This window comes from Geotrypetes seraphini, chromosome 1 (assembly GCF_902459505.1).
Source record: "Geotrypetes seraphini chromosome 1, aGeoSer1.1, whole genome shotgun sequence".
In the NCBI taxonomy this organism is placed as follows: Eukaryota; Metazoa; Chordata; class Amphibia; order Gymnophiona; family Dermophiidae; genus Geotrypetes; species Geotrypetes seraphini.
The window spans coordinates 35972672-35992864 of record NC_047084.1 but is presented as its reverse complement, the minus strand read 5'-3'; the positions used below and the strand labels follow the sequence as shown (position 1 = coordinate 35992864).

The window sequence follows — 20193 nt, the reverse complement described above, 5'->3', positions numbered from 1 at the left end:
ACCCCCACATGAGCCTGTCTCCTTATGTACCATCTCCTCCCTCTCTTTCCCTCTCCTATGGTCTGACATCTGTCTTTCTCCTCTTATGGTCTGGGATCTTTATCCTCTCCTTCCCACACTCTGGCATCTCTCTCCCCTCCTTATTTTCCCTCTTCCCCTCTTTGTGGTCTGGCATCTCTGTCTTTCCCTTATCCTCCCTCCTAGTCTAGAATCTCTCCCTCCTTCCTTTCCCTGGTCTGGCATCTCTTTCTCTTCTTCCCCCCTTCCCCATCCAGTGGTCTGACATCTCTCTCCTACCCTCCCCCTTCCTGTGGTCTGGCATCTCTGTCTGCCCCTTCCTTTTTTCCCCCTGGTGGTCTGGCATCTTTCCTTCCCTTTCCTCCCCATCCCCTTGGCTCAGCACCTCTTTTACTCTCCCCATGCTATTCACCCCCACCCCCTGTGGAATCCAGTAACTCTTCAGGCCGATGGCAGCATGAATGAAATAAACATGCTGCCTTCGACAACCTATATGCTTTCTCTCTGCTACTGCTTCCAGTCCCTGCATAGGCGGGAAACAGTAACGGAGAGAAAGCTTCTGGGTCGCCGAAGACAGCGTGTTTACTTCACACATGTTGCCATTAGCCTGAAGAGTTATAGCAATGCCGCTGGAAGAATGCTGAGCAAGCACCGGATCTCACCACAGGGGAGGGGGAGGGGCTCCGGTTAGGTGCATGAGCTGCTCTAGGGTCAATAGATGCCTGTTTCCCCAGACAAAAGTAGCAATGTAAAAAAGTCAACTGGACTCCCGTTAGTCCTCAAAAGAGGACTTGTGTGGAGTAACCCTACCTTTGATTACAGGCTACTACACTAATCACTAGGTGTTTCTTCTTTCTACAGGGACATCTGTGGAGCCATATTTTTGAAAATGATGTCAGAGATATTCATATCCATATTTTTTTTGTTTTTCAGAAGTTGGATGTTTCACTTTGGAAAATGACTATTCATTTTGGACATTTTCAGTACAAAAGCATCCATCTCACAGCCATAATCAAACAGGATATCTAGAAGCTTTATAGCTAATGAAAATAGTCCTTATTGCTGGCATGTAGCATACAGTGGCCATTTGGTACCTAAACAGTTCTAATTAGATTGACTCTTATTTGGAACAGAATCAAAACTAAGGGCTCCTTTTACTAAACTGCGAGAGCGTTTTTAGCGCGCGCAGAATTTTAGCACGCGCTAAACCTGCGCTACGCAGTTACAACTAACGCCAGCTCAACGTTTACATTAGCATCTAGCGCGTGCAGCAATTCTGCGCGTGCTAAGCGTGCGCTAAAACCGCTATCGCAGCTTAGTAAAAGGAGCCCTAAGTGTCTATTGCCTTACAAGTTGCTAGGATGACTTCAAAAAACATTTTCAAGCATAATAAGAACTGTTCATTTAAGGGTGTGCATTGTTGTTGGGCAAAAGCACAAGAGGAAGGCTATGTTTGTGATCTCGAAGCTACATTGACTATTCATTTTATTCTGTTCAGCACTGTGGAGGTATATACTGTATATTGCTATAATTTTATTTAGCATTCATTATGGGGATTAACAAATCAGGCCATGCATTCATTAATGTGCATTTGGTTAGTTAGCAAATCTTTAAAATGTTTATAATACACACTAATCTGCACATTAATAATGCGCCTACAATTGATTGTTGCACATTCAATAGTTCTAATGCATGCTAAAATGTTCTTATTGGTTTATTTAATTATTAGGGATTATTAACAACTTTATGAAGTTTCCACAAAAGGCAATGCAAATCAGGTAGCTTAACATAAACAACTTACGAGGGGGTGCTGTAAAGTTCTCAGCCCAATCAAGAAGAGAATGAAGTAGATATGGTTCAATCAACGATCTGAAACAATGTCGAAACAGAATTTCATTTCTGCAAATTGGCGCTTAACAGTATAAGATAACTCTCTTTTCAGCTACAGTGGCAAAATAACGCTCAGAATTTAGGAAGTTGGTTGTCTTTTCAGTACCCCCTCATACACTGGGCTCGTTTTACTAAGCTGCAATAGAAAGGGGCCATAGAGTGCTCTTATGTGGGTCTTTCCTGCACGCTAAGGCCATTTCTACCACAGCAGGAAAGAGGGCATACGTTAATGTTCAAACAAAAGGGCCAATGTTGAAAACACAGTGACCCCCGAAACCAATATATTACCACTGGTTTTTCTTTTTTCTCTTTCTTTTCTTTTATCTCCAGTCACTCATTCTCAAACAGTCCTTAACAAGGGGTAGGAAAACCCTCAGTCAAAAAGAGATATCAGTACTCGCTATTTTTCATGCGTTTTTAGCTCCCCTTCATTCAATCATAGGCAAAAATGTCCCCTTTTTATTTCTTTTTTGATATAGACTCAATACTTTTATAAAGAAAAATTACACACCCTGTCACACACCCTGTTAGTCTCTTGTTTTCACTGCTATGGATTTTTTTCATTATGGGCTGGATGATATTGGGGTTCAAATTCTGGGAGTTAATTGAAGGTACTACAAAGCTGTAACTTTATTTTTTTAACCAAGTTTTTAAGGTGAAATGGATCAAACAGAAACATTGTTAGCAGAAGCAAGAAATTGGAAAGAAGAGGAGTTTGGGAAGAGGATCTGTGCTTTTATGTTTTATGTGCGTATTGTCTCTGCTTTGAGGTTAAAGATGGAATATCAGATGTAAACAAAAAAGAACTTTCATTTCTGTGCATGGTTTTTATAATTTTTTTTTTCAGTCCTTTCTTTTGTTACTGACCTGTGTTCCATCTATAGCCAAGAGTTCTCAATCCAGTCTTCAGGTCACATCGAGCTAGTTAGGTTTTCAGGATATCCGCAATGAATATGAATGAGATAAGTTTGCATGTACTACCTTTATTCTATTCAAATCTATCTTATGCCTTTTCACTGTACTCCATAAACAGAAAAAGCTATATTATTATCACTAATATTATAACTATTACTACTTACACAAAAAATATGTTCACAAATTTATTGCATCATACTTTTAAAAAATACATTAAGAGGTTTTCAGTTCCTGTCCAGCTAATGCAGAGAGTTCCTGGTTTGGAGTTTTCTCAATGGTGTGAGGCTTATATGTAACGTATAATGAATGACAAGAACATGTTATAAAACTGAAGCTGAGAACAATCTAAAGCCCCTGACAAAGGGCGAAACTCAGATTTGTGTTGGGTGTAGCTGTTCAGTTTTTTTGGAAGAAGAATGATGCATGAAGAAGAACTATATCAGGACGAATAAAACCCACAAAATGAAAGTTAATAAAGTATCGAAGATTTTTTGGTAAATTATATGGACATTGTTGCACTTAAGAACATAAGAACTGCCATCTCCGGATAAGATCTTCGGTCCATCAAGTCCGACGATCCACACACGCGGTGGCCCAGCCTGGTGTACATCTGGCGTATTTTTAGTCACCCATATCCCTCTATGCCTCTCGTAAGGAGATGTGCATCTAGTTTGCTTTTAAATCCTAGAACGGTTGATTCCGCAACAACCTCCTCAGGGAAGCAGAACTTCCTGATATTTGTCCTGGACTTGTTCCCCCTTAACTTCAGTCGATGTCCCCTTGTCCGTGTCACATTGGACATTGTAAATAATTTTTTTTTTCTGCTCTATTTTGTCGATTCCTTTCAGTATTTTGAAAGTCTCGATCATATCCCTTCGCATTCTCCTTTTCTCAAGGGAGAACAATCCCAGTCTCTTAAGTCGTTCCTCGTATTCCAAGTTCTCCATACCCTTTATTAGCTTCGTTGCTCATCTCTGCACTCTCTCCAGCAGTTTTATATCCTTCTTTAGGTTGGGAGCCCAATGTTGGACACAGTATTCCAAGTGTGGTCTGACCATTGCTCTATAAAGCGGCATTATAACTTTCTCCAATCTACTCATGATTCCTTTCTTTATCATGCCTAACATTCTATTTGCTTTCTTTGCCACTGCCGTGCATTGTACTGATGGCTTTAGAGTCCTATCTATCAGTACACCCAGATCCTTTTCTTGTTCGCTCTTACCCAAAGTTGCACCTGACATTCTATACTCATGTTCCTTGTTCTTTCTGCCTAAATGCATTACCTTGCACTTTTCCACATTAAACTTCATCTGCCATTTATCCGCCCATTTCTCTAACTGACACAAGTCACTCTGGAGTTCCTCGCTATCCTTCTGCGATCTGATTGCCCGGCATAGCTTTGTGTCATCTGCAAACTTGATGATCTCACTGGATGTTCCTTCTTCTAGGTCATTGATGAAAATATTAAATAAGATGGGCCCAAATACTGTGCCCTGGGGTACACTGCTAGTCACTTTCTCCCAGTCTGAGAACTTCCCATTTATGCCCACTCTCTGCTTTCTGCTTTCCAGCCATTTGCCTATCCCCATCTTAGTATATCTCCCTCTATTCCATGGCTTTGTAGTTTCCTGAGAAGTCTCATGTGGAACCTTGTCGAACGCTTTCTGGAAGTCCAAGTATATTATGTCCACCGGTTCTCCACTATCAATTTGTTTGCTCACGGTCACAAAAAATTGAAGTAAATTCGTCAAACATGATTTCCCTTTCCTGAAGCCTTGTTGACAGGCTCTCATCAGGTCGTGTGTATCCAAGTGCCGGACTATGCTATCCTTAATCAGTGCCTCAACCATCTTTCCAGGGACAGACATAAGAATCATTGGTCTGTAGTTGCCCGGTTCTCCTCTTGATCCTTTTTTGAAAATAGGCGTGACGTTCACTATCTTCAGTCGTCTGGTATCTGTCCAGTTCTAATTGACAGGTTGGCAAGTTTTTGCAATAGTTCTCCGATTTCCACCTTCAGTTAAGACTCTCGGGTGAATTCCATCCAGTCCAGGGGATTTGTCACTTTTAAGTTTGCCGATCTGGTAGTATATCTGGTACAAGTCCACTTCTACTGTGGTGAGGCTGTTCTCTATTACTCCTTTGAACACTTTCACTGCTTCTGGTATTGTTGCGGTGTCTTCATTCGTAAAGACAGACGCAAAGAAGGAATTTAGTCTGTTTGCAATTTGTTTGTTTTCCTTGATGTACCCTTTTCTTCCCTGGTCATCCAGCGGTCCCACCGCCTCTTTTGCAGGTTTTTTCCCCTTTTACGTATCTAAAGAAGAGCTTGAAATTTTTGGCCTCCCTCACCGCCTTGTAACACTTCTTCTTATCATCTCTGTGTTTGTTCCAAGCTTCGGTCATTTTCGTGTGTTTCCATTTTTTAAAGAGTTCTTCTTTTCTTTTATGGCTTCCTTCACCTCTCTAGTAAGCCAAGCCGATTCTCCTTTGCTTTAGTTTTCCTTTCTTTGGAAATCCACAGAATGTAGAGATTTTGTGCTTCCGTGATAGTATTTTTCAGTAGGGACCATGCCTGATCCACCATTTTAGCTTTGTCCATCTTTATCTTGAGCCGTTGTTTCACCATGGCTCTCATGTTATCGTATCTTCCCTTTTTAAAGTTTAAGGTCGAGGTTAAGTTTTGGTACGTTTCCCTTTCCCGATGTCAAGTTTAAAGTTGATCATATTGTGATTGCTCGTCCCCAGCGGTACCGTGACTTCTACTTTTTTTGTCGGTCCCTTAATGCCATTTAGGACCAAGTCCAAGGTGGCGTTTCCTCTCGTCGACTCTCCCACTATTTGTTCCAAGAAGCAGTCCCCTAGCACCTCCAGGAACTTGGCCTCCTTGCCGCAGTTTGAGGTTCCCAGGTTCCAGTCTATCCCCAGGAAATTGAAGTCTCCCATGATTATTACATTACCTTTCTTACATTCTTGTTTAATTTCCTCTATCATTTCTGCATCTGTCTCCGCCGTCTGTTCTGGGGGTCGATAGTAAAGGCCAATTTTTGTGTCTGCACCATTGTGTCTAGGAATCTTGATCCAGAGGGACTCCAGCTCCTCTTTCCTTTCCGTCGTAGCCTCTCTAACCGATTCTACTCCTTCCTGAACATATAGGGCAATACCTCCACCTTTCTGCCCTACTCTATCTCTTCTGTTTAGTTTGTATCCCTGTAATATCTACCTGGTTGCACTAGGGAACCTATTGCAAAGCCTGAAAATCAAATTCTACATTTACGCTGATGACATTACCATAGTCTTTCCCCTAACCAGCGTAATTCCTGAGACAAAAAGTCATCTGGCATCCATCCTTAAGCAAATCGAACTATGGATGTCCGACTTCAAATTGAAACTCAACTCAGATAAAACCAAATTCTTCCTGGCTAGTCCAAACGACAAAATCAAAGACTCATCAATCTCCTTGAACGGTTAAGTCTTTCCCATCACAGATTCCATAAAAATTCTAGGAGTGACGCTAAACCGCAACCTCACCTTTGAAACTCACACCGACTTATTAGTCAGAAAATACTTCTCCGCCTTATGGAAACTAAGAACTATCAAAAAATACTTTGATGCATCCTCATTTTCCTTACTGGTGCAATACTCCATCCTGAGCTTACTCGACTACTGCAACATTATCTACCTGGGATCCATCAATGAAACCATTCAAAGACTACGTATCGTCCAAAATTCGGCAATTCGACTGATCTTTGGGCTAAAAAAATGGGAACACATAACTCCCTACTACCAAAAACTCCACTGGCTGCCCCTGGAAGCAAGAATGCTGTACAAGTTTACCTGTCTCTGTTTCAAATCCATTCATGGTTCATTTATCTTAGTGCCCTTAGACTTGGTTCCCCATTTTATCTTAGATTGTCCATCCAGACCCACTCGCAGAGCTCATCTCTTCAGCCATCCAAATCTAAAGGCCTGCTGTTTACAAAAGATTCCTGAACAGAACTCTAGCCTTCCAAGCAAGTCATCTAAATGATTGGCTGAGCAATATTATCTCGCGTTCCTCATCCTACCTAAACTTCAGAAAATTATTAAAAATTAATCTATTTAACCGATTTTTAGCCTTAGACCCCTTACCCCTTGCCCCTTAAGATCTCTTTTTTTCTTACCTTCCTTCCCGCTCACCTTACATTTGACCCCTTATATTGTACCTGTTCCATGCTTACATATATCAATTGTATCTGTATCTGCTGATTGTACCCATTCGCTGATTGTCCAGTCCTTCTTTATTGTAAACCGCCTCGAACTACTATGGCTTTGGCGGTATATAAGAAATAAAATTATTATTATTAAAATTATTAGTAGTAGTAGTACCGTGTCCCATTTGTTTTCATCATTCCACCATGTTTCTGTTATGCCAATGATTTCCAGTTCATCGTGTCTTGCTATTGTCTCTAATTCTCCCATTTTGTTTCTCAGACTTCTAGCATTCATTTACATACATTTGAGTTCCCTTTGTGTTACCTTCTTGGACTTTCTAAGCTTAGCAATCTCTACTGTTTCTTTCACGGTATCCTTTTCTGCTCCTGCGCTGTCTCCCTTATTTGCTTTGTGGTCGTCCCCTCCCGTGTCTGAGTAGTTGTCCGTAGTTCCTTCTTCGGGGCATCCTGTCGCCCATGCCATCAACTAGTGGTCGACTGTCGGCTTTCTCCTGTCCTTTAGTTTAAAGCCTTCTTGATGGCTCTCTTCATGTTGCCTGCCAATACTCTTGCTCCTTCCTTGTTGAGGTGTAGTCCGTCCTTTCTGTAGTACTTGCTTTTTCCCCAGAACGCTGTCCAGTTGCGCACGAAGTCAAAGCCTTGCTTTTCGCACCATCGTCTCATCCAGGTGTTGATCGCTTGCAATTTCCCTCTTGGTACAAGGAGGATCTCTGAGAAAACCACCTTCACCTACCTGATCTTCAGTTTTCTTCTGAGTGAGCGGAGCTGGCCCTTCATTTCTTTCCTGTCATACTTCCATCCGCTCACATTGTTAGTTCCCACGTGGATAAGCACAGCAGTGTCCTCTCACCCTGCGCTGTCTATGATCCTGGAGATCCTGTTGGCCACATCCTTCACTCTTGTTCCAGCCAGGCAGGTGACTATTCTATCCTCTCTCCCTCCTGCGGTATGGCTGTCCAAATGACGTATAATGGAGTCTCCTATGATGATCCCCATCTTCTTTATTCGGGAGTTCCTTGGGGGTTGTAAGTCCACATCCATGGTGTAGGGCCAATCTTCTTCCTCCTGCGATACATACGCTTGAAGATGTTTTCGGCTCTTTGTGTGGGGGGACGTCTTCATGTGTTCTCCCTCTTTCTCCTGGGAATGAACTTTTAGTGGGGTGTCTGGGTAGGTTGTGAAGGTTTCAGATACAGTGGAACCTTGGTTTACGAGCATAATTCGTTCCAGAAGTATGTTCGTAAACCAAATTGCTCGTATATCAAAGCAAGTTTCCCCAAAGGAAGTAAGGGAAACTCGCTTTGATCCGTTCCACCTCCTCCCCTCCCCCCTCCGAGGCTACCAGCTCTGCTCCATTCCCCCCCTGAGGCCACCGATGCTGTTCCATACCCCCCCTCTCGCGATCCGGCATCCCCCTCTGCAAACCGGCATCCTCCCCCTCCCCTGCTCACGTTACCCCCCCCTCCCCCACGATTCTACATCCCCCCGAGTACCGAAACGAAATCCCTTACCCCGATTGGGCACCAGCACCAACGCATAGGACATGCTGGTGCCGATGCCAGAAGATCCTCCCTCTTCTAGGCTGGGCAGTACATCGGAGATCCTCCCTGTTGCCTGTGCTGGGCTGGACCTTGAGCATTTGCGCATGCTCAAGGCCTTCTGGTTTCGCTCCCTCCGAGATTCTGAATCTGAGAATCTCGCAGAGAGCGAGACTGGTGCCGGTGCCCAATCGGGATAAGGGATTTCGTTTCAGTACTCGGGGGGGGGGGGGTATGTAGGATCACGGGGGGGAGGGGAACGGGACGACGTGAGCGGGGTGGTGATGTCAGATCGCTGGGGGGATGCCGGATCGCGGGGGATGGCACTTGTAAATCGAGTGAAACTCGGTTTCCAAGGTGCCGATTTTGCGAATGTTTTGCTCGTCTTGCAAAACACTGGCAAATTGGTGCACTCGTAAACCGAGGTTTGACTGTATATTTATATGGTTTGAATTATATGTAGATGTGTTGTCTTAGTGTATTTTTTAAAAGAATGCTGCAATAAATTTGTGAACATATTATTTGTGTAAGTAGTAATAGTTATAATATTAGTGATAATATAGCTCTTTCTGTTTATGGTGTTATGTTTTAAATTATGAGAGCTATTGAATTGATATTATAAATCCTGGTGTTGTTTATATATTGGTATGCCTTTTCACTGTGGGTATTCTGAAAACCTGACTGACTAGGTGTGTCCAGAGGACTGGGATGAGAACCACTGCCCTAAGCTGTATGTGTAGCCATGCATAACTTTAGTTCCTCCCATTCATTGTTTATGTTTGATACACATTTGTCAGGAGCTGACACTTTGGCGGCAGCAGCAGAAACAGATCTGAATAGCTTAATTGTTAGTATCAGACTAAAAAAAGGAAAGAGCCTGCCATGCTTGATTGTTTTCCAGGTCTATTTTCTAGCTGCGTGTAGCCAACCTGTACTTGAGCAAGTTTGATACCTGACTCCTGCAGTCCTGCGTATGCGCTGCTGAGTGGCACGCAGAGCAGAGGCGAACCTTGCTGTTATTCATGGTCTTTTTTGAATTCTTGCTTCTGCTAGTGATCTTCACTGCAGTAGGTGGGGAAAGAGTTATCTTTTTTTTTTTTTTTAAAATTCTTTATTGATTTTCAAACTACAAATGCGCCATAAATGAATCACATATATGTACATTATATAATAAGTGCAGCAAATTTTCAAATATTACTGCAACAAAGAAATTTCCCCCTCCCTCCCAGCTAATATACAAACAAATAACTCAAACCTTCATGAAACCATTCATAAAATCATAAAATTCCATTCCCTTCCTTTCCCCCCTCCCCCGGATGTGTACATTTACTTGCTTATAAAATAAAATAAATTAAATTATTCCTCTTTACAGTATTTAGTTATCTTACTTTCCTTATCCTGACAAGTCCAGGTTGTCTTGTTTGTTTGTTTATTTACCCACCCTTATCCAGGGCGGGTTACAAACTTACTTACAAAACTATAAAATCACGTCAAAAATACATACACAATCAACAATAAATACTCCCCCATAACAGAGCGAAAAATGCAAGCAATGAAATACAAAGGCAACCAGCACCTTACTATCATCATCTCCTCTTCGTTAATAACATAGTCTCGTGCCCTATGTTTCGTCTGGCAAAAAAGATGCTGTTTCAGCAATTTTTTTAAAGTTCTGTATATTCTGCTGCCTTTGAATATACTCAGGAAGATTGTTTCATTCCCTAGGCCAGTGGTCTCCAACCGTGTCCTGGTTTTCAGGCTAGCCCTAATGAATATGCATGGTGCACATTTGCATGCCTGTCACTTCCATTATATGTAAATCGCTCTCATGCATATTTATTAGGGCTAGCCTGAAAACCCGATTGGCCTGGTGGTCCTCCAGGACAAGGTTGGGGACCATTGTCCTAGGCCAAGGGTGGGCAACTGCAAGACAAATTTTGTTTTTGTTTTTCTGGAGGAGTTTTTGGGCCAATTTGGTCTTTTTCCTCCTCATGATTTTTTTTATAGTGGATATAAGACTGATGATTAGATTGTTTCCTTTAAGCCCTAATATTCAATATAGACTTGGAACACTGAGGTTTCTCCCACTATATTTTTGCAATATTCATTAGTGTATGTAATCTTTATGGTCTTTTGGAGGATCATAACATTTTTGGGACTTCAAGTCAGTATTTGGCAGGTTTTGTCGATTGTTTTGCAAACCTACTGTACCAATTAATCTTGAACTACTATTGAAAAGTATAAGATAGGTTTCTGTAAAGAAAAAAGAATCTGCATGATGATCTTCAAGGAGCTGATGAAAGAAGAGACTACTGAAGATGAGTCTAATGCATGAAGAACAAGGTGTCAAATATCTGGGTGTCTCTGAATTAATGGATGAACTATCACCTCAATTCAGCCAGTAAATTATATACTGTATTAGAGTTAAGTTTACTGGAGTAGACAGCAGTTTTCTTGTTTAATCATCAGAGTATCAAGTGAGAGAGTAAGACATTATTGCATTAGGGTCTTAAAGATAATTATTCTCCTCCCCCCTCCCCTCAGGACCCAAACCAGACTCTCTGAGTGGCCATGCCATGGTCCACAAGCAGGGATACAACCCACTTTATAAGATTAAGAATCATGATGTGAAATTACAGAGAGGGAAACAAAAACAAATACAGTTTTGTTAATAAGTGGTGATGCCTGGAATGGCATACAGGCAGAGGTGGTTGCAAGCATATCATGACAGAGTGTGAAAATGTTTGGAACAGGTTTAAATATGGGGGCTAGAGGCTGGTAAAGGCTAATAGGTAAAAGAAATGAGAATGGACCTTTTGGGGATAATATATATTTGTGGTTCTTGACTGCCTTTTCAATTTTAGCTCAAAATGGTTTACAACATTTCTGAGTTATGGTAAGGATCTTCCCCAAGAAGCTTACACTCTAAAGAGGAAATCTAGAAGGCGCCAACATTTATTTGCCTATTACTCTCATAAATGGGGAATCTCTCCTGAGGCCCCCTCAACCTGTATGAAAGGATATACACCCTGCCACACACCTCCCCCCCCCCCTTTTGTTCCAGGACCCTTGGGCCTTCCTGTCCCAGGTCATCCTTCTCGCTAGACAGGAAGTCAGTGTTCATATGAGCTCTCCCTGACCTATGTAGCACCTGAAGGCTATAGGTCTGGAGGATCAGATACCACCGTTTCAGTCTAGGGTTTGTGGCTTTCATTTGACCTCAGCCATTTCAGGGGAACATGATCTATGACCAGCATAAAATGTCTGTCCATCCAGCAGATAATACTGTAGGGAGTCCATCACCCACTTTGCTGCCAAACATTCCTTTTCGGCGGCTGAATATTTTTGCTCAGTCTTTGACAACATGCAACTGAGATGTAAATAACTGGGTGTTCTTCCTCGTCAAACTTTGACTGAAAACCGCTCCCAAACTTATTCCCAAGGCATCCATCTGGAGGACAAACTCCCTGCTGAAAACTATGGGCTCCTTTTACTAAGCTGCGTTAGGGCATTAATGTGTGGAATAGCGTGCGCTAGACACTAATGACAGCATTGAGCTAGCGTTAGTTCTAGCCACGTAGCGCGGGGTTAGCACGCGCTAATCTGCTGCATGCGCTAAAAACGCTAGCACACCTTAGTAAAAGGAGCCCTATATTCCTGAAGACAGGTTCTTTACATAGAGCTTTCTTAAGTTGAGTAAATGCTCACTCAGCTACTCTGTCCCAACATAACTTATTAGATTGAGAAATCCACAGTAATGCTGCTAAATTGGGAAAAATTGTTGATGAATTTCTTATAGTAGCCAATCATCCCCAACTGTTTCTTAGTTTGTGGGGGGTTGCACCTTTTGTATAGGTCCCACTTTAGTGGCCATGGGTTTAACCCACCTTCCTCCCACACAATACCCAAGGTATTGCATTTCTGTTTGACCTAGGGCACATTTTTTGGGTTGGCTGTAAGCCCAAAATTTCTGAGGGATCTACAAATGGTTGCTAGGTGTTGTAAATATTGGTCCCAACCTTTGGAGAATATGACCATATCATCTAGATAAGCTTTAGCATACACCTGATGGGAACTAAGTAGCTGGCTCATGACCACCTAGAATGTTGCTGGAGTCCAAGTGAAAGCACTTTAAATTGACATACGCCCTGGTTGGTAATGAATGCAGTCTTCTCTTTGGATTTTTCCTCTAAAAGTATTTGCCAATAGCCTTTTATAAGATCAATTGTGTAAAAAAACTGTTCCTCCCAATTGTTCTACCAGATCTATCTGGGACATTGAACTATGAGATCCCATTAACTGCTCAAAAATCTATGCAAAATTGAATCGTCCCATCCAGTTTTGGGACTAAGATGATGGGGCTAGCCCACTCTTTGTTTGACTCCTCCATTACCCCTAATTTTAACATATCCCTTACTTTCTGCTCCACTTCCTTCTTTTTAGCCTCAGAGAGATGATAAAGTTTTTGCCCTACAACCTTCCCAGGGATGGTCTCAATATGGTGTTTCCCAATCCAGGAATGACCCGGAGCTGGGGAAAAGACATCCTTGAACTGATGGAGTAAGGTTTGTATCTGTTTTGATTGTTGAAATGTCAGGGTTTTCCCAAGTTTGATGTGTTGATTATCAGCAAAGGCTATAACCTTGGGGTCTAGATCTCCTACCTCTTTCTCTAGTACCTCCCTCAATAACCCCTCCCATTCCACCCAGGATTTTAAGAGATTCATATGATATATTTAGGTCTTGCCCCTGCCTAGGTTAATTTCATATGTCACGGGGCTCAACTGCCGGGAAACTACATAGAGACCTTTCTACTAGGGCAATAATTTATTTGCTGATGTAGGCATCAGTATTAATACCTTATCCTGGGGTCAAAATCCCTCTTTCTTTTGTCTTTTCATTATAATAGGTCTTCTGATACTCAAGGGCTTGTTCAAGGTTCATCCGAGCCATCTGCCTTATCCTTCTTAACCTTTCACCTATTTTTTACACAAAACTAGGACCAACGTTATTTCTTTTTTCTCCACCCATTCATGTTTCCCATACCACCTCTAAACCAACAAAGAGAGGCACTGGAGATACTACCTCTAACAGATTTTGGGGTTGTCTCCAGAACATGTATTCAAAGGGAGAGAACCCCAAGGATGATTAGGCCACTTCTCCATAGGCAAATAAAATGTAGGGGATAGTCTGATACCAGTACTGGATGTTTTCCCCTAGACACTTTTTGACCATTCAAACCAAGGTTTGGTTGAAGCATTTGGGAGTGGTACACTACTGTCCTCACATGTCCTAGTCCAAACATTTTAAAATATTCTACTTAGGATTTGGGACAAGAAATTGGTTTCCCAATCTTTCAGGACCTCCTGGGAAAACCCTACCTGGCACAAAATGTTCAACAACTCTTGGGCTAACCCTTGGACTGTTGTTTTTCTCAAGGGTATGGCCCGATACCTTGTGGCATAGCCCACAATGACCAGAATATACTGATGCCTGGTAGGACTCTAATCCAGGGGTCCCATGATGTCCATGGCGACTCTGTCTAAGGGTTGTTCCATGATAGGGAGGGGAATAAGTAGGGGCTTCTCAGGTACCTTTTGTAGCATCTTTTGGCAATCTGGACAAGAGCAATAATAGTCCCTCACCTCCTAATAAATACCTGGCCAAAAATATCTTCCAATCAAATGATCCAGCATTTGGCCTCTGCTAAATGGCTGGACAATAGGGGCTTTCTAAATATAACGACTACCATAACCTGTCTTTGGGGCTCCCATCCCACCTTTTCCTGTACCTGACACAAGATATTTCCAGCTTTTTCCCAGATGGAAAGTTTTGGGCCTTTTCCTAAAACTCCCGTAAGGAGGGGTCTTTCTACCGTTCTAGGGGAAACTGATTAAATTTGCTCATATCTTCCTCCCCTAGTGTTTCTTTTTTCCCAAAAGAACTAACCCTTTCCATTTCTCTTACCTCAAGTCCCCTTGGCTTCCTATCTTTCTCTGAATCCCCAAAAACTCCTTGTTCGGCTGTTCAAGCTCTTCAACTGGGTACTCGGTTGTAAGAGTGGATACATACACATCTTTATGAGTTAACCCCTCTGAGATCTCTTCCCAATCATGCCCTAATATAAGCAGGAATGATAATTCCTCCATTATAGTCACCCACAAAAGTTGGGTTTTCCCCTCCCTCGGTTGTATGTATGTAGGTTCAGTTCTTATATCTCTGTGGACACATTGAACATACACTGACCCGCTAAAGGTGCCTTCTGTTCTCCTATATCCAGGTTATTGGCTAGGGGTCCAGAGATTAATGACTGATGACTTCCAATGTCTAAGAGGACTATTAAGTTCACCCCCCTCTACCTTACCCCTCTCCTGAGAGCTTGACACAACCCCCTTTCTTCTAGGCTTGAACTCATGCTTACCCCTGAAAATGAGCAGTCAATAAAGGGGCATTCCCTTTTAAAATGGCCCTCCACTCCATAGCTAAAGTATTTTGGTGACAACTGAACAATAAGTTGTGGCCCACTGGTTAGTAGTCCCCCAATTTTCCCATTCCCCTGGGAGTTCCTCCCTTTCATATTTATGGGGATCTTACTCTTTCTTCCCTAGACAATCTCCCACCTGGATGGGGCCCAAGTGGAGACCAGGGTTTTTTGAGAATCACTTCCACTGACCTCCCACTTGACCCCCCTGTCAGCTTCCAAGTAATATTACCCAAATTTGCATGGGTGGAGGATAAAATATTCAAAAATTTTTCAAGTACAATTACTAGATTTACTATTTCCATTATTGAGTACAGCTGTGGTTCCAATCCATTAAACTTTAGACTACTACTCTAGGATATTTGCCCTTCTGAAAGTTTCTTCTCCTAAATTTTCTTCTGTACTGTTCTGTTGTAAGTCCTAGTCTATCTTGGATAGCCACCCATACCTGCTGGTAGTCCAGGGCTTTATTAGCATCCAGGGCCCTATAGGCAGCTTGGGATTCCCCTGTTAAGAAGGGGGCCAACCTAATAGCCCATTGGTCCATGGGACACCATAGCTATTCTTTCAAATGAGATGAGGTTGGTTTCAGAATCATCCCCTCCTAACTTGATCAAAGCAATACCTTTGGTCCAGTCACCCTGGAGATGTCCTGGGGCTCCAGTAGATATAGAAAGCAGTCACAGTAAAAAATTGGTAATACACCTAATGAGAGGTTTTTTAGGATCGATGATAGAAATGTGGAACCTATAAAAAAAATTGATTTTAATTTTGCAATTGAGCATTAATCAAGTAGGTTTCTGAGATTCTTTTCCTCTCAAGCTGATTGTGTGACATAGTGGAGTCAGTTTTTGTTCCACTTACTATCTAATTTTTCTAGTAGTGCTGCAGTAGTCCAGCCCACCTCTATATCTATTCGAGACCCCATCTTTTAGACTCTGTCAGTCAGGGGTCTAGTATATGCTCTATTACAAAGGACTTTGGGGTCCAGTATATGCTCTATTACCAAGGACTTTACATGCCTGCCATGTTTTGTTTTATTTATATGTATACCTGTGTGAATTTTAACTGAAATTTAAATAAACACATAATTTAAATAAACACATTTGTTCAGGCAGTGGTATGACCAGTGTCCCTTCCCCACTTCCTTTTTTTGGCACTCTCATCTGAGCCTCCATTAGATGCATCATTAGTTGTTGTCTCTGCCATTGCTGCTCCAGTACTTGCAAGAACTGATGCTCCATTGCTTCCTGTTGTGCCTGTATCTGTTCTGCCATCCATTTTAATGTGGCCTCTGATACCATTGTCTTGCAAAGGAGGAAAACAAAAGCACTGTCCAAGTGTGGATCGCCCAGAACTAATGCCTGGAACCCCTTGAGTACATTCCCCACCCTCCCAGCCAAGGTACCCTTTACCTGTGTTGGCTGGGTAAGAGTGCCTTGCCCAAGCGAATACAATACAAGGATCTGTCTGGCATTTTCTACAATCCCACCACTGCCACAAATTTTGATGGGTGCCCTTCTGGTCCAAAAGCTCAGAACCTGAATCTTCTAATTCTCCAGAGTCCTCATTAGAGTTCTCTATAAGGTCAGGGTGAAGAAATAAGTCCAATTATTCCAAATGTCTCTGGCCCCTTCAAATTCCACTTGACCCTCTCCTCTATTCTTCCCCCTCCTTTCAAAGTTCTGGCCCTCACCTGGATAACAGTGTGACTTAGTGGTTAAAGCTATAGTCTCTGCACCCTGAGATTGTAACCCTGGGCAAGTCACTTAATCTCCACTGCCCCAGGTACATAGACTGTGAGCTCACTGGGACAGATAGGGAAAATGCTTGAAGTACCTGTATGTAAACCACTTTGAGTTTGTTGTAAAACTACAAAAAGGCAGTATATAAGTCCTAATCCCTTTCCTTTGCTTCTAGAAAAGTCTCACATAAAAGCTTTTTGCATTATCCAAACTACAATGCAAATTAGCTTTCTCAGGGTATTTATAAAGAGTTTCTTCATTTTCCCATACTCAGGGTAATTGATTATCTTTTGGATAAGAGGGATAGTCTATTCTTGCTACCTCCTACATAGCCTTCCCAATTAGCTACACTCTTCCACTGGCAGGATCCCTGTTACTCACCCCTATGGAAAAAGGGAATGAATAAGAATATCCTTCAGATCCATATTATCTTCTCATAGTACCTCTTACATACATTCTGTCACTCTGGTTAAATTGTTTTGAATATTAACCCCATAATTTATATTGGTTCACTGCCTATTGCTCTACTAGGCTACTCCTATAGTCAGTTGTGAAGAATGGTGATAGGAGCAGAGTTGGATGGGAGGGAAGGAGCTGATGCTATTAAGTAATAGGCCTCTGTGGGTTCATCTACTGAAGAAGACAGATAATTCAAAAGAAAGTCTCAATTATCTGGTCAGACTTGATGCACAAATTGGTTTTTAATTTTCACCATTTACTATGCCAGAAGTTCTATAAACATTTTAAAGTTCTTTAAAATGAAATTAATTCTGCAGTTTGATAAAGTGAAAAGTATGTGTGACAATCAACCGGGAATTGCATTAGATTGTCTGTTGTTGAGACTTGGCAAGACTGATAGGGATAAAAAAGAACATTTTGTTTCAAGCTGCTGTGTACTGCCATATGGTTTCCTAGAAAATATAGCTGCCTGATTTTCTAGAAACAAGAATCAGATCCAAGGGCATCTGGTTTACTTATGATAAAATGTTTAATTGTCAAATATTGGATTTATGAACCTCTTGGTGTATCTTCAGCTATTTCGTGCTGGCAAAGACTTAAGTCGGGATTCATAGTAATTAGGAGACATGATTGCAGAGACTCATAAGTATCCAAAGTGGTTCAAATGGCAGCGGTGATTTAGCCTGGAAGAGATTTCAGAGGAATGTTTATTCTTTTTCCTGATATGAGTTAATAAGTGCCAGAATCTGCTATATCTTATCAGTTAATAGTGTCATCTTGTGCCTAGTACAAATACTTGCATGCTGATAAGAAAAAAGTACAATAGATGTTTTCTCAGATGAACCAGTGCATGTACTATAATAAAAGTTAGCATTTTGTTCTAATTCAGTGTTTATTGCTTTGCTACTGGTAAGCTACAGTACTCATTTATGTACAGCTAACTGAAAAAAGATGTTATTACCTATGAATTAACATAGAGGAATACAGTGGTACCTCGGTTTACGAGTGCACCGGTTTGCGAGTGTTTTGCAAGACGAGCAAAACATTCGCAAAATCGGCGCCTCGGAAACCGAGCGCGGTTCGATTTGTGAGCGCCCCCCCTGCAAACCGGCACCCTCCCCCCCCCGCGATCCGGCCCCCCTCCCCCCCGCCGCCATCGGGCCCCCCCCCCCCGCTGCCATCGGGCACCCCTCTGCCGCGACCTGAGGTCCCCCCAACCCACCCGAACCCTCTTCTTACTTTTCTGTAGCCTCCGCAGCGGCACCGGCACCAGCATGTCCTGTGTGTGGTGCCGGTGCCTGAAGATCTGCTTCCTGTACAAGGCCTGAGAGTTCACGTCGAACGTGAACTCTCACGTCGAATGTGAACTCTCAAGGCCCAGCACAGGAAGCAGATCTTCAGGCTCCGGCACCACGCACAGGACATGCTGGTGCTGGTGCCGCTGCGGAGGCTACAGAAAAGTAAGAAGAAGGTTCGGGTGGGTTGGGGAGACCTCAGGTCGTGGCGAGGGGGTGCCGGATCGCGGGGGGGTGGGGGTGCCGGTTCACGGGGGGGGGCCTTCGGGGGGAGCAATGCCGGTTCTCGTGGGGGGGGGGGAGCAGCGCTGCTGGCCTCGGGGGGGGGAAGGTGGGGGGTGGAAACATATCAAAGCAAGTTTCCCTTACTTCCTATGGGGAAACTTGCTTTGATATACGAGCATTTTGGATTACGAGCATGCTCCTGGAACGGATTATGCTCTTAATCCAAGGTACCACTGTGTTACATAAACACCGTAATCAGCTGGCAAGTGGCAACCTATACTAATAAGATCTGTTAACAAGCTAGCCAATGACTCTGAAGACTGGGAGTTTGGGAGCAGCAGAGAAAGACAGAATCCCTCCAATGACATAGCCAAACTACCTAACTCCAACGATGTAGACAGCTACTAGTGGCCATATAAAAATTCTGTTGTGTTCCTACTACTAGCAGGGCCTTAATTGGCATCTTCAGTTATTAATGTCATACCTTTTGACACAAGGACTGGGTGGTCACCTATCTTTTTCTCTTTAATAATCCTAATACTAATAATATACTACCATAGTAAATGTCAGCAGATAAAGGTCAGCATTGTCCAGCCTGCCCAACAAGGTGGCCAGAGTTGAAGCTAGTACTCTGCACACTTCTTCATGATTAAACACTGGTATACTTAATCTCTTTTTCTCTCTGCCAATTGTAGGGCAAAGACCATAGAAGTCTGCCTGGCACCAGTCCTCCTTCCCAACTATTGGAATTGCCTTCGAAGCCCACTCCAACCTTGATCCTGATCTGTTTTTTTGCCATTTATGGAACCCAGACCATAGAAGTCTACCAAGCATTGGTTCAGCTTCCCAATTTTTGAAGCTGCTATCAAGGTTCACGCCAGTTATGAGATTATTTAAGTTTTGCTTTAATTGAATTCCATCCTTCTTCTATATAGTGTTTATCCCATGCATTTTTTTTAATTCCATCACCATTTTTGTGTTCACAACCTTCAGGCATTCCAGGAATCTACAATCCTTTCTGTGAAAAAGCATTGTGCTGTGATATTACAAGTAGCTTTGGATAGAATAATTAAAGCTTCATTTTGATTTATGCATTTAAACAGTCTCTCTGGATCAGTTTATTAAAATGTTATATACTGCTTGGCAACCACTGATCATGGCGGTTTACAATATGACTAAAATATGCACATAAATATAAAATAGAAAGGAACACCATTTTTGATAGGAAAGACCTAAGCAAATTCACACATACAGGAACCAGTGGCATAAGTACAGATGGGTCGAGGTGGACACAGGCTCACCTAGAGGCAGTGCCTCGTTCACCTCTTTCCTCTCCTCCACAAGCAGCCCGGGATTTTCACTCTCTCTCTCTCTAAATCTCCTTATCCCTCCCTGATATACCTCAGAGGCATCA

General features: G+C 42.5%; 1 long non-coding RNA gene across 2 annotated transcripts in view; it reads left to right on the top strand.

Annotated features, from left to right (window-relative positions):
• The window catches only part of LOC117352630, a 94224-nt gene extending 74351 nt beyond the window's left edge, over positions 1-19873 (top strand). For both annotated transcript variants that reach the window (XR_004537741.1, XR_004537742.1), the window contains exons 2-3: positions 13019-13140; positions 19475-19873. This is a non-coding gene — a long non-coding RNA (uncharacterized LOC117352630). The remainder of the gene's footprint in view (positions 1-13018; positions 13141-19474) is intronic.
• Positions 19874-20193: the final 320 nt, after the last annotated feature.